General features: G+C 41.8%; 1 long non-coding RNA gene across 3 annotated transcripts in view; it reads right to left on the bottom strand.

The window, feature by feature from the left end:
* Positions 1 to 4092, bottom strand: part of LOC121586255 — a 226627-nt gene extending 222535 nt beyond the window's left edge. Inside the window, exons 1-2 of one of the 3 annotated variants that reach the window (XR_006003919.1) lie at positions 3795 to 4092; positions 2152 to 2405 (exon numbers count right to left, since the gene is read on the bottom strand). This is a non-coding gene — a long non-coding RNA (uncharacterized LOC121586255). The remainder of the gene's footprint in view (positions 1 to 2151; positions 2406 to 3794) is intronic. The other 2 variants (XR_006003918.1, XR_006003920.2) reach the window with 2 other exon arrangements.
* Positions 4093 to 13245: the final 9153 nt, after the last annotated feature.

Here is a 13245-nt window from a genome sequence, read left to right as displayed (position 1 = left end):
ACATTTCAGTAAGTCTAGTCATTGATGATTTCCCCCCCTCCCCTTTCTGTCAAATACCCCCTGTAGTACCTCTGCATAGGGGTACATGTACCCCAGGTTTGGAACCACTGGAGTAGTGGCCAGTAGTATATTGAACTTGTGGAGAACATAGAACATTCCTATGTAATTGTCTGTAACTGTAGTGTATGACTCTTCTGTATGACTGATTTGATGTTTTCTTTTTTACGCTATTGTAGAGAATAATGGCATTGGAAGGAAACGAGACCCATCACATCCTCGTGTTTGTGGATGAAGCTGGCTTCAACCTGGCCAAGGGCCGAAGACGTGGCCGTAATATTGTTGGCCACCGGGCCATGGTGGATGTCCCAGGCCAGCGAGGGGGCAATATAACTATGTGTGCTGCCATATCGGAGAATGGTGTGGCCACTCACATCCCCAGTCTTGGCCCATACAATACACAGAAGCTCCTCATCTTCTTGGACCGCCTTCATGTTGATTTGATCCCTGAAAATGAGAGCGGTCTCGTAGGGCCTCACCTACCACAATATGTCATTGTATGGGACAATGTGAATTTCCCACCGTGGCCCGCTCATCAGGGCCTGGTTCACTACTCATCCAAGGATGGTCATGGTGTTCCTACCACCTTACTCTCCTTTCCTCAATCCTATTGAGGAGTATTTCTCCGCTTGGAGGTGGAGAGTGTATGAGCATCGGGCTCAAGATCAGAGGTCCCTGCTCCATGCAATGGACGCTGCGTGTGAGGATATTACAGGAGATCAGTGTAGGGGATGGTTGCGACATGCACGCCGTTTCTTCCCTCGTTGCATCGCAAGGGAGAATATACGCTGTGATGTGGACGAGAATCTGTGGCCAGACAGACAGCAGCGTGTGGATGGCCAGGAGGGTGAGGACAGCGACCAGTGAAGAACTGTTAGTTGTGAAACTCCAGCTTTATTTACAGCACTGTAGGCTGCATATAATTTTCATTGTTTTTTGTTTGTGTGTTTATATTACAGTATATTATGCTGTATACATTTTCTTTTTACTCTGATGTATGGAAGTTACTTTATGTGTGTGAATGATAATGGTTACAATTTCCTTGGCAGTATGAGTGCAATGTGTGATGTCAAACCTTGGAGGCTACTCTTACCCTAAAATCCTATTTATTTTTTCAGTTTTATACACAATTGTATTCTGTTAGCTAGACAAAAAACAGTACAGTAACCATTGTCAATGAAGGACTGGGCTAAGACTGAAAGGTGGACATGAGGGATATTTCAATGGTCCTCTGCCATAGTGACAAAACATCTAAACATTTTGACTTGCAGTGCTTACACAATGCCAAAGGGACGAAGCATTTTGGGGGCACTGACTGTTTAAATGAGAAGGAAATTTAGTTTTGACACATGCGTGAACTGTTTTGGGAGAGGTATGAGCTTTTGCAGGTGAACCATGGTGTTGTGCCGAACCATCCACGTTATTTTGGCTAAAGCACCAAGAGTGTTGAGAACGTCCGGTCTGTTTCAAGAAATGAGCCAAAGCAATTGAGAAGGATCTTTGCCATTTTCGTGGCACTGACTCCTTATATGGGAAAGGAATTTAGTTTTGAAGCATGAGTGAACAGTTTTAGGAGAGATATGAGCTTTTGCAAGTGAGCTATAGTGTTGTGCTGAACTGTAAGACTGTTTTGCCAAATGATCTTAGAGTTTTGAGAATGTAATTTCTGTTTCAAGAAATGAGCCAAACCAATGGAGAAAAACTGTAACTGGCCTTCACGTGTCCTTATAAATACAGACAACACACTGGTTTGAAAACAAATTCTAACTTTATCAACTTAACTATGCAATTTGAATAGAAAATAAATATACACAACATTTAATAAAATCCATGTAATAACATTCTAAACACCACCAGGCCTAAACCAACTACATCAATTTACGCACTGCAATTCTGAAATACGCCCTGCAACTCTGAAATATGCACTGCAACTCTGAAATATGCACTGCAACTCTGAAATATGCACATCAACTCTGAAATATGAAATTCAACTCTGACTTAGTTTTAGGATAAATGTGGTGCACCAAGTTGGGAAACAAGTGTCACTCCACAAGTCTTCCCTGATGAAATCGCTGTGGAAGCGGGGTAACCTACCCATGTTGTCCTTGAGGGTCCGATGAGACGCCTATCCAATTTAGAGGGCCATTGCTGTGATGTGCGGCGGCAGATATAATCCAATTCCGATTCCATGAGTTTCAGAATTCCACAAGTAGTCCGGTAAAGGTCGCGGGTAAATCCACCACAGTGTAGATGGTTATTCAAAGGACCTGCAGCTAAAATCCTGTTGTGAAGGTACGGCTCCAAGGAACTTTTCCAATTTATTTCAAATAAAACAGGTTTCAACCCACCTGAGGATAGCAGAGGAAAATCTAATGTATTGAGGCCCTCTGTATTACTCACAGTTTGGGCAGAGAAGAGAGTTTGAGGCGATAGAAAAGTTTGTGATAAACACTGGCAGACGTCTTTTTGTTTGTTTATTTTACAGTCCAGCAAAGTGGTCGATGAAGCGAATGCAATAGGCTAACTAAAATACATTTTGGCGCATGCAAACTATACTATCGTATTTATTTAGATAATCCTCAACAAGTTCAATACACATTTATTTTAAAACGTTATTCGGTGTTTTATAATGAGTGTAGATGAACGAACACATGCTACATGTTAAAGATGTTGCCCATCAAATTAGAACAAAAGTTTGCATGGTTTCACAAAAAGGTTGTTAGAATATTCGTTTTGCAACTTGAGGTGTAAAACATTAATTTAGACTAGAAGATTAAAGCATTTTTTGAAGAACCCAATATGATAAAAATTCTACAGATTTGCTCTATTCTATGGATGCTCAAAAAAGAGAGACGTTCGTATAAATTTGCATCCATAAATGTGTATTTTCCCCCTTCATAACCACTTGTAAAAGGTATTTAAACCACCGCAGTCAATTATTTCCAATAGTTTATCGCTTTTATAAAGTCAAATAGGCCTATGTTTTTTTATTTTCTTCTTTCTTTTTGCATTCTTGTATTCGCTCCTTTTGGACGTATGGAACAGAACAAAGGGGACGTAACAAAGAGTCTACACCAACTCACTGTGCTGTGCCATATACCTGTTGCTCAAAGCTCACTCCCAAAACTACTAGGACTTAGTCCGCCTTTATACGTTGTCGCGTTCTGGAATCATAATAGAAGACTGTAAAATGTTCCATTTAGTCTTATTTCAGCTATTAGGTTGAAGAAGCATATATGCACCTGATTGTATTGTTCGTAACTCTTCACAAAAAGTGTTCATATCACTCTCAACTTCACAATGTAATTATTCATATGAATAGGCCTACGAATTTGTATTCAAAAGTGTATTTTATCCAAACATTTATTAATAAAAGAAAGTTTCGTCGTCACGCGTAATTCTCTGCCAACTTCCCTCACCATCCAACTTTTTGACAGCTTTGTCTCCTTCAAACCATCCCTTGAGGTAAAACACCACGAAACAACTACAAACTTCGATTCGTTTTTCTTTTATATGTTAATAATATACGAGTTATTTAGGAAGATTATAAGGTACATTTAAAAGCATCCCTCTTCAGCCTCCGCGCTGCATCAGACAAAGGAACACTCCTCTCCGCTTTGTGCTCTCAACTTTGCGAGCTGAAGCACCAACTATCAGCAACTTTTTATTGGAATTAAATCTACAAAAATCAAATCAAAGACAACACATAGCATAACATTCACTTTAAACCCACTTACCTTTTGCATTTCCTATGTTCGTGGAGGTCGTCGTTGCGTTTGAAAAAGTTTAAAAGTGCATATTTGTGTTGTGTTGGCGCTCTTTGTCTGCACGTGTGAAGGGGATTCTTGGCCGCGCCTTGTTCATTTCAATTTCAGTCCCGCCCTCTAAATAAAACTAAACAACAACAAAGGAAGGAATATCATAGGTACACTATATTCATAAGATAAGCACTAACAACATATTACTAAATTATTATTTGATTAATTTTCCATCTATTTTACGGTATATTTCCATATAAACCGTTACTTCGGTAACTCTTTGTCCAGAGACCTCACTGTCTGTCCCTGTCTGGCTATCCCTCTCCCACATCAATTACGGCCAACCTTAATGACTGATATAACTGGACATTTTATAACAGCTTTAATATGGACTTGTTGTCTTTATATCATTCAAATAAAATGAAAAAAACTTTCTAACAATAGAGAAGTTGAGAGAGAGTATAAGGCTTAGTTGGTTAGCTTATAAAGCTTGATTAAAGTATATTATGAATAAGGACAGAAAAAATTGAATAACAATTTGGAACTTCTAGACCTCAAAGAGGTGTAACAAGTCAGTAGTCTGATAAGATTGCCCGCGGTGTAACAAGTCAGTCGTCTGAAAAGATCACCCGTGGTGTAACAAGTCAGTAGTCTGAAAAAATCACCCACGGTGTAACAAGACACTAGACTGAAAAGATCACCTGTGGTGTAACAAGTCAGTAGTCTGAAAAGATCACCCGCGGTGTAACAAGCCAGTGGTCTGAAAAGATCACCCACTGTGTAACAAGCCAGTAGTCTGGAAAGATCGTCCGCGGTGTAACAAGTCAGTAGTCTGAGAATATCACCCACGGTGTAACAAGCCAGTAGTCTGAAAATATCACCTGCGGTGTAACAAGCCAGTAGTCTGAAAAGATCACCCACGGTGTAACAAGTCAGTAGTCTGAAAAGATCGTCCGCGGTGTAACAAGTCAGTAGTCTGAAAAGTGGATTAAATGCTTTTATGAAAGATAATAGTTATATTATAAAATACATATTTTTAAATAATTCAACTATTGATCTACAAAGCCTTACATTGTCCTGTCCGTGTGCAGAGCTTCCAATATTAACCCTCAACATTCTTACTTTTAGGAATATATTACTTACAAACTATGAAATACATTTGTACATTTTAATCATTTAGCAGACACTCTTATCAAGAGTGACTTACAGGAGCAATTAGGGTTAAGTGCCTTGCTCAAGGGCACTTTGACCGATTATTCAGCTAGTCAGCTCTGGATTCGAACTAGTATCCTTTCGGTTACCGGCTAAACACTCTTAACCACTAAGCTACCTGCCTTCCTAATGAATTCAAAGCATTCCATTATAATCAGCACTATGCACTCAATTGATTTTACTTTGTATATCCTGTTGAGACTAAACAAGTATTCAGAGAAGAACATAAAAAGCATCATGAATCTTCAACCTGAACTTGAATTTGGACAGCAGAAAAAGATCACCCGCGGTGTAACAAGCCAGTAGTCTGAAAAGATCACCCGCGGTGTAACAATCCAGTAGTCTGAAAAGATCACCCGGTGTGTAACAAGCCAGTAGCCTGAAAATATCACCCACGGTGTAACAAGGCAGTAGTCTGAAAAGATCACCCGCTGTGTAACAAACCAGTAGTCTGAAAAGATCACCCGCTGGTTAACAAGCGAGTAGTCTGGAAATATCACCCATGGTGTAACAAGCCAATAGTCTGAAAAAAATCACCCACAGTGTAACAAGACACTAGACTGAAAAGATCACCTGCGGTGTAACGAGTCAGTAGTCTGGAAAGATCGCCCGCGGTGTAACAAGTCAGTAGTCTGAAAAGATCACCCGCTGTGTAACAAGTCAGTCGTCTGAAAAGATCACCCGCGGTGTAACAAGCCAGTAGTCTGAAAATATCACCCACGGTGTAACAAGCCAGTAGTCTGAAAATATCACCCGTGAGTAACAAGCCAGTAGCCTGAAAAGATCACCCACGGTGTAACGAGCCAGTAGTCTGAAAAGATCACCCGCTGTGTAACAAGCCAGTAGTCTGGAAATATCACCCACGGTGTAACAAGCCAGTAGTCTGAAAATATCACCTGCGGTGTAACAAGCCAGTAGACTGAATAGATCACCCACGGTGTACAAGTCAGTAGTCTGAAAAGATCACCCGGTGTGTAACAAGCCAGTAGCATAAAAATATCACCCGCGGTGTAACAAGGCAGTAGTCTGAAAATATCACCCGCTTTGTAACAAGCTAGTAGTCTGAAAAGATCACCCGCAGTGTAACAAGCCAGTAGTCTGAAGATATCACCCATGCTGTAACAAGCCAGTAGTCTGAAAAAATCACCCACGGTGTAACAAGACATTAGACTGAAAAGATCACCTGCGGTGTAACAAGTCAGTAGTCTGAAAAAATCACCCACGGTATAACAAGACATTAGACTCAAAAGATCACCTGCGGTGTACCAAGTCAGTAGTCTGAAAAAATCACCCACGGTGTAACAAGACATTAGACCGAAAAGATAACCTATGGTGTAACAAGTCAGTAGTCTGAAAAGATCACCCGCTGTGTAACAAGCCAGTAGTCTGAAAAAGATCACCCATGGTGTAACAAGCCAATAGTCTGAAAATATAACCCGCTGTGTAACAAACCAGTAGTCTGAAAAGATCACCCACGGTGTAACGAGCCAGTAGTCTGAAAATATCACCCATGGTGTAACAAGCCAGTAGTCTGAAAATATCACCCGGTGTGTAACAAGCCAGTAGCCTGAATATATCACCCACGGTGTAACAAGGCAGTAGTCTGAAAAGATCACCCGCTGTGTAACAAACCAGTCGTCTGAAAAGATCACCCACGGTGTAACAAGACATTAGACTGAAAAGATCACCCGCTGTGTAACAAGCCAGTAGTCTGAAAATATCACCCGGTGTGTAACAAGCCAGTAGCATGAAAATATCACCCGCGGTGTAACAAGGCAGTAGTCTGAAAATATCACCCGCTTTGTAACAAGCCAGTAGTCTGAAAAGATCACACGGTGTGTAACAAGCCAGTAGCCTGAAAATATCACCCACGGTGTAACAAGGCAGTAGTCTGAAAAGATCACCCGCTGTGTAACAAACCAGTAGTCTGAAAAGATCACCCGCTGTGTAACAAGAAAGTAGTCTGAAAATATCACCCATGGTGTAACAAGCCAATAGTCTGAAAAAATCACCCACGGTGTAACAAGACACTAGACTGAAAAGATAACCTGCGGTGTAACAAGTCAGTAGTCTGGAAAGATCGCCCGCGGTGTAACAAGTCAGTAGTCTGAAAAGATCACCCGCTGTGTAACAAGTCAGTCGTCTGAAAAGATCACCCGCGGTGTAACAAGCCAGTAGTCTGAAAATATCACCCACGGTGTAACAAGCCAGTAGTCTGAAAATATCACCAGTGAGTAACAAGCCAGTAGCCTGAAAAGATCACCCACGGTGTAACGAGCCAGTAGTCTGAAAAGATCACCCGCTGTGTAACAAGCCAGTAGTCTGAAAATATCACCACGGTGTAACAAGCCAGTAGTCTGGAAATATCACCTGCGGTGTAACAAGCCAGTAGACTGAAAAGATCACCCACGGTGTAACAAGTCAGTAGTCTGAAAATATCACCCGCTGTGTAACAAGCCAGTAGTCTGAAAAGATCACCCGCAGTGTAACAAGCCAGTAGTCTAAAAATATCACCCATGGTGTAACAAGCCAGTAGTCTGAAAATATAACCCGCTGTGTAACAAGCCAGTATTCTGAAAAGATCACCCGCAGTGTAACAAGCCAGTAGTCTGAAAAGATCACCCGCTGTGTAACAAGCCAGTAGTCTGAAAAGATCACCCATGGTGCAACAAGCCAGTAGTCTGAAAATATCACCCACTGTGTAACAAGCCAGTAGTCTGAAAAGATCACCCGCAGAGTAACAAGCCAGTAGTCTGAAAATATCACCCATTGTGTAACAAGACATTAGACTCAAAAGATCACCTGCGGTGTAAAAAGTCCGTAGTCTGACAAAATCACCCACGGTGTAACTAGACATTAGACTGAAAAGATCACCCGCTGTGTAACAAGCAAGTAGTCTGAAAATATCACCCACGGTGTAACAAGACACTAGACTGAAAAGATCACCTGTGGTGTAACAAGTCAGTAGTCTGAAAAGATCACCCGCGGTGTAACAAGCCAGTGGTCTGAAAAGATCACCCACTGTGTAACAAGCCAGTAGTCTGGAAAGATCGTCCGCGGTGTAACAAGTCAGTAGTCTGAAAATATCACCTGCGGTGTAACAAGCCAGTAGTCTGAAAAGATCACCCACGGTGTAACAAGTCAGTAGTCTGAAAAGATCGTCCGCGGTGTAACAAGTCAGTAGTCTGAAAAGTGGATTAAATGCTTTTATGAAAGATAATAGTTATATTATAAAATACATATTTTTAAATAATTCAACTATTGATCTACAAAGCCTTACATTGTCCTGTCCGTGTGCAGAGCTTCCAATATTAACCCTCAACATTCTTACTTTTAGGAATATATTACTTACAAACTATGAAATACATTTGTACATTTTAATCATTTAGCAGACACTCTTATCAAGAGTGACTTACAGGAGCAATTAGGGTTAAGTGCCTTGCTCAAGGGCACTTTGACCGATTATTCAGCTAGTCAGCTCTGGATTCGAACTAGTATCCTTTCGGTTACCGGCTAAACGCTCTTAACCACTAAGCTACCTGCCTTCCTAATAAATTCAAAGCATTCCATTATAATCAGCACTATGCACTCAATTGATTTTACTTTGTATATCCTGTTGAGACTAAACAAGTATTCAGAGAAGAACATAAAAAGCATCATGAATCTTCAACCTGAACTTGAATTTGGACAGCAGAAAAAGATCACCCGCGGTGTAACAAGCCAGTAGTCTGAAAAGATCACCCGCGGTGTAACAATCCAGTAGTCTGAAAAGATCACCCGGTGTGTAACAAGCCAGTAGCCTGAAAATATCACCCACGGTGTAACAAGGCAGTAGTCTGAAAAGATCACCCGCTGTGTAACAAACCAGTAGTCTGAAAAGATCACCCGCTGGTTAACAAGCGAGTAGTCTGGAAATATCACCCATGGTGTAACAAGCCAATAGTCTGAAAAAATCACCCACAGTGTAACAAGACACTAGACTGAAAAGATCACCTGCGGTGTAACGAGTCAGTAGTCTGGAAAGATCGCCCAGCGGTGTAACAAGTCAGTAGTCTGAAAAGATCACCCGCTGTGTAACAAGTCAGTCGTCTGAAAAGATCACCCGCGGTGTAACAAGCCAGTAGTCTGAAAATATCACCCACGGTGTAACAAGCCAGTAGTCTGAAAATATCACCCGTGAGTAACAAGCCAGTAGCCTGAAAAGATCACCCACGGTGTAACGAGCCAGTAGTCTGAAAAGATCACCCGCTGTGTAACAAGTCAGTAGACTGAAAAGATCACCCACGGTGTAACAAGTCAGTAGTCTGAAAAGATCACCCGCTGTGTAACAAGCCAGTAGTCTGAAAAGATCACCCATGGTGTAACAAGCCAATAGTCTGAAAATATAACCCGCTGTGTAACAAACCAGTAGTCTGAAAAGATCACCCACGGTGTAACGAGCCAGTAGTCTGAAAATATCACCCATGGTGTAACAAGCCAGTAGTCTGAAAATATCACCCGTGTGTAACAAGCCAGTAGCCTGAATATATCACCCACGGTGTAACAAGGCAGTAGTCTGAAAAGATCACCCGCTGTGTAACAAACCAGTCGTCTGAAAAGATCACCCACGGTGTAACAAGACATTAGACTGAAAAGATCACCCGCTGTGTAACAAGCCAGTAGTCTGAAAATATCACCCGGTGTGTAACAAGCCAGTAGCATGAAAATATCACCCAGCGGTGTAACAAGCCAGTAGTCTGAAAATATCACCCGCTTTGTAACAAGCCAGTAGTCTGAAAAGATCACACGGTGTGTAACAAGCCAGTAGCCTGAAAATATCACCCACGGTGTAACAAGGCAGTAGTCTGAAAAGATCACCCGCTGTGTAACAAACCAGTAGTCTGAAAAGATCACCCGCTGTGTAACAAGAAAGTAGTCTGAAAATATCACCCATGGTGTAACAAGCCAATAGTCTGAAAAAATCACCCACGGTGTAACAAGACACTAGACTGAAAAGATAACCTGCGGTGTAACAAGTCAGTAGTCTGGAAAGATCGCCCGCGGTGTAACAAGTCAGTAGTCTGAAAAGATCACCCGCTGTGTAACAAGTCAGTCGTCTGAAAATATCACCCACGGTGTAACAAGCCAGTAGTCTGAAAATATCACCCACGGTGTAACAAGCCAGTAGTCTGAAAATATCACCAGTGAGTAACAAGCCAGTAGCCTGAAAAGATCACCCACGGTGTAACGAGCCAGTAGTCTGAAAAGATCACCCGCTGTGTAACAAGCCAGTAGTCTGAAAATATCACCCACGGTGTAACAAGCCAGTAGTCTGGAAATATCACCTGCGGTGTAACAAGCCAGTAGACTGAAAAGATCACCCACGGTGTAACAAGTCAGTAGTCTGAAAATATCACCCGCTGTGTAACAAGCCAGTAGTCTGAAAAGATCACCCGCAGTGTAACAAGCCAGTAGTCTAAAAATATCACCCATGGTGTAACAAGCCAGTAGTCTGAAAATATAACCCGCTGTGTAACAAGCCAGTATTCTGAAAAGATCACCCGCAGTGTAACAAGCCAGTAGTCTGAAAAGATCACCCGCTGTGTAACAAGCCAGTAGTCTGAAAAGATCACCCATGGTGCAACAAGCCAGTAGTCTGAAAATATCACCCACTGTGTAACAAGCCAGTAGTCTGAAAAGATCACCCGCAGAGTAACAAGCCAGTAGTCTGAAAATATCACCCATTGTGTAACAAGACATTAGACTCAAAAGATCACCTGCGGTGTAAAAAGTCCGTAGTCTGACAAAATCACCCACGGTGTAACTAGACATTAGACTGAAAAGATCACCCGCTGTGTAACAAGCAAGTAGTCTGAAAATATCACCACGGTGTAACAAGACACTAGACTGAAAAGATCACCTGTGGTGTAACAAGTCAGTAGTCTGAAAAGATCACCCGCGGTGTAACAAGCCAGTGGTCTGAAAAGATCACCCACTGTGTAACAAGCCAGTAGTCTGGAAAGATCGTCCGCGGTGTAACAAGTCAGTAGTCTGAAAATATCACCTGCGGTGTAACAAGCCAGTAGTCTGAAAAAGATCACCCACGGTGTAACAAGTCAGTAGTCTGAAAAGATCGGTCCGCGGTGTAACAAGTCAGTAGTCTGAAAAGTGGATTAAATGCTTTTATGAAAGATAATAGTTATATTATAAAATACATATTTTTAAATAATTCAACTATTGATCTACAAAGCCTTACATTGTCCTGTCCGTGTGCAGAGCTTCCAATATTAACCCTCAACATTCTTACTTTTAGGAATATATTACTTACAAACTATGAAATACATTTGTACATTTTAATCATTTAGCAGACACTCTTATCAAGAGTGACTTACAGAAGCAATTAGGGTTAAGTGCCTTGCTCAAGGGCACTTTGACCGATTATTCAGCTAGTCAGCTCTGGATTCGAACTAGTATCCTTTCGGTTACCGGCTAAACGCTCTTAACCACTAAGCTACCTGCCTTCCTAATAAATTCAAAGCATTCCATTATAATCAGCACTATGCACTCAATTGATTTTACTTTGTATATCCTGTTGAGACTAAACAAGTATTCAGAGAAGAACATAGAAAGCATCATGAATCTTCAACCTGAACTTGAATTTGGACAGCAGAAAAAGATCACCCGCGGTGTAACAAGCCAGTAGTCTGAAAAGATCACCCGCGGTGTAACAATCCAGTAGTCTGAAAAGATCACCCGGTGTGTAACAAGCCAGTAGCCTGAAAATATCACCCACGGTGTAACAAGGCAGTAGTCTGAAAAGATCACCCGGCTGTGTAACAAACCAGTAGTCTGAAAGATCACCCGCTGGTTAACAAGCGAGTAGTCTGGAAATATCACCCATGGTGTAACAAGCCAATAGTCTGAAAAAATCACCCACAGTGTAACAAGACACTAGACTGAAAAGATCACCCGCTGGTTAACAAGCGAGTAGTCTGGAAATATCACCCATGGTGTAACAAGCCAATAGTCTGAAAAAATCACCCACAGTGTAACAAGACACTAGACTGAAAAGATCACCTGCGGTGTAACGAGTCAGTAGTCTGGAAAGATCGCCCGCGGTGTAACAAGTCAGTAGTCTGAAAAGATCACCTGCTGTGTAACAAGTCAGTCGTCTGAAAAGATCACCCGCGGTGTAACAAGCCAGTAGTCTGAAAATATCACCCACGGTGTAACAAGCCAGTAGTCTGAAAATATCACCCGTGAGTAACAAGCCAGTAGCCTGAAAAGATCACCCACGGTGTAACGAGCCAGTAGTCTGAAAAGATCACCCGCTGTGTAACAAGCCAGTAGTCTGAAAATATCACCCACGGTGTAACAAGCCAGTAGTCTGAAAAGATCACCTGCGGTGTAACAAGCCAGTAGACTGAATAGATCACCCACGGTGTACAAGTCAGTAGTCTGAAAAGATCACCCGGTGTGTAACAAGCCAGTAGCATAAAAATATCACCCACCGTGTAACAAGGCAGTAGTCTGAAAATATCACCCGCTTTGTAACAAGCTAGTAGTCTGAAAAGATCACCCGCAGTGTAACAAGCCAGTAGTCTGAAGATATCACCCATGCTGTAACAAGCCAGTAGTCTGAAAAAATCACCCACGGTGTAACAAGACATTAGACTGAAAAAGATCACCTGCGGTGTAACAAGTCAGTAGTCTGAAAAAATCACCCACGGTATAACAAGACATTAGACTCAAAAGATCACCTGCGGTGTAACAAGTCAGTAGTCTGAAAAAATCACCCACGGTGTAACAAGACATTAGACCGAAAAGATAACCTATGGTGTAACAAGCCAGTAGTCTGAAAAGATCACCCGCAGTGTAACAAGCCAGTAGTCTAAAAATATCACCCATGGTGTAACAAGCCAGTAGTCTGAAAATATAACCCGCTGTGTAACAAGCCAGTATTCTGAAAAGATCACCCGCAGTGTAACAAGCCAGTAGTCTGAAAAGATCACCCGCTGTGTAACAAGCCAGTAGTCTGAAAAGATCACCCATGGTGCAACAAGCCAGTAGTCTGAAAATATCACCCACTGTGTAACAAGCCAGTAGTCTGAAAAGATCACCCGCAGAGTAACAAGCCAGTAGTCTGAAAATATCACCCATTGTGTAACAAGACATTAGACTCAAAAGATCACCTGCGGTGTAAAAAGTCCGTAGTCTGACAAAATCACCCACGGTGTAA

This window comes from Coregonus clupeaformis, chromosome 17 (assembly GCF_020615455.1).
Source record: "Coregonus clupeaformis isolate EN_2021a chromosome 17, ASM2061545v1, whole genome shotgun sequence".
NCBI lineage: Eukaryota > Metazoa > Chordata > Actinopteri > Salmoniformes > Salmonidae > Coregonus > Coregonus clupeaformis.
This window is presented reverse-complemented; position numbering and strand designations above follow the sequence as displayed.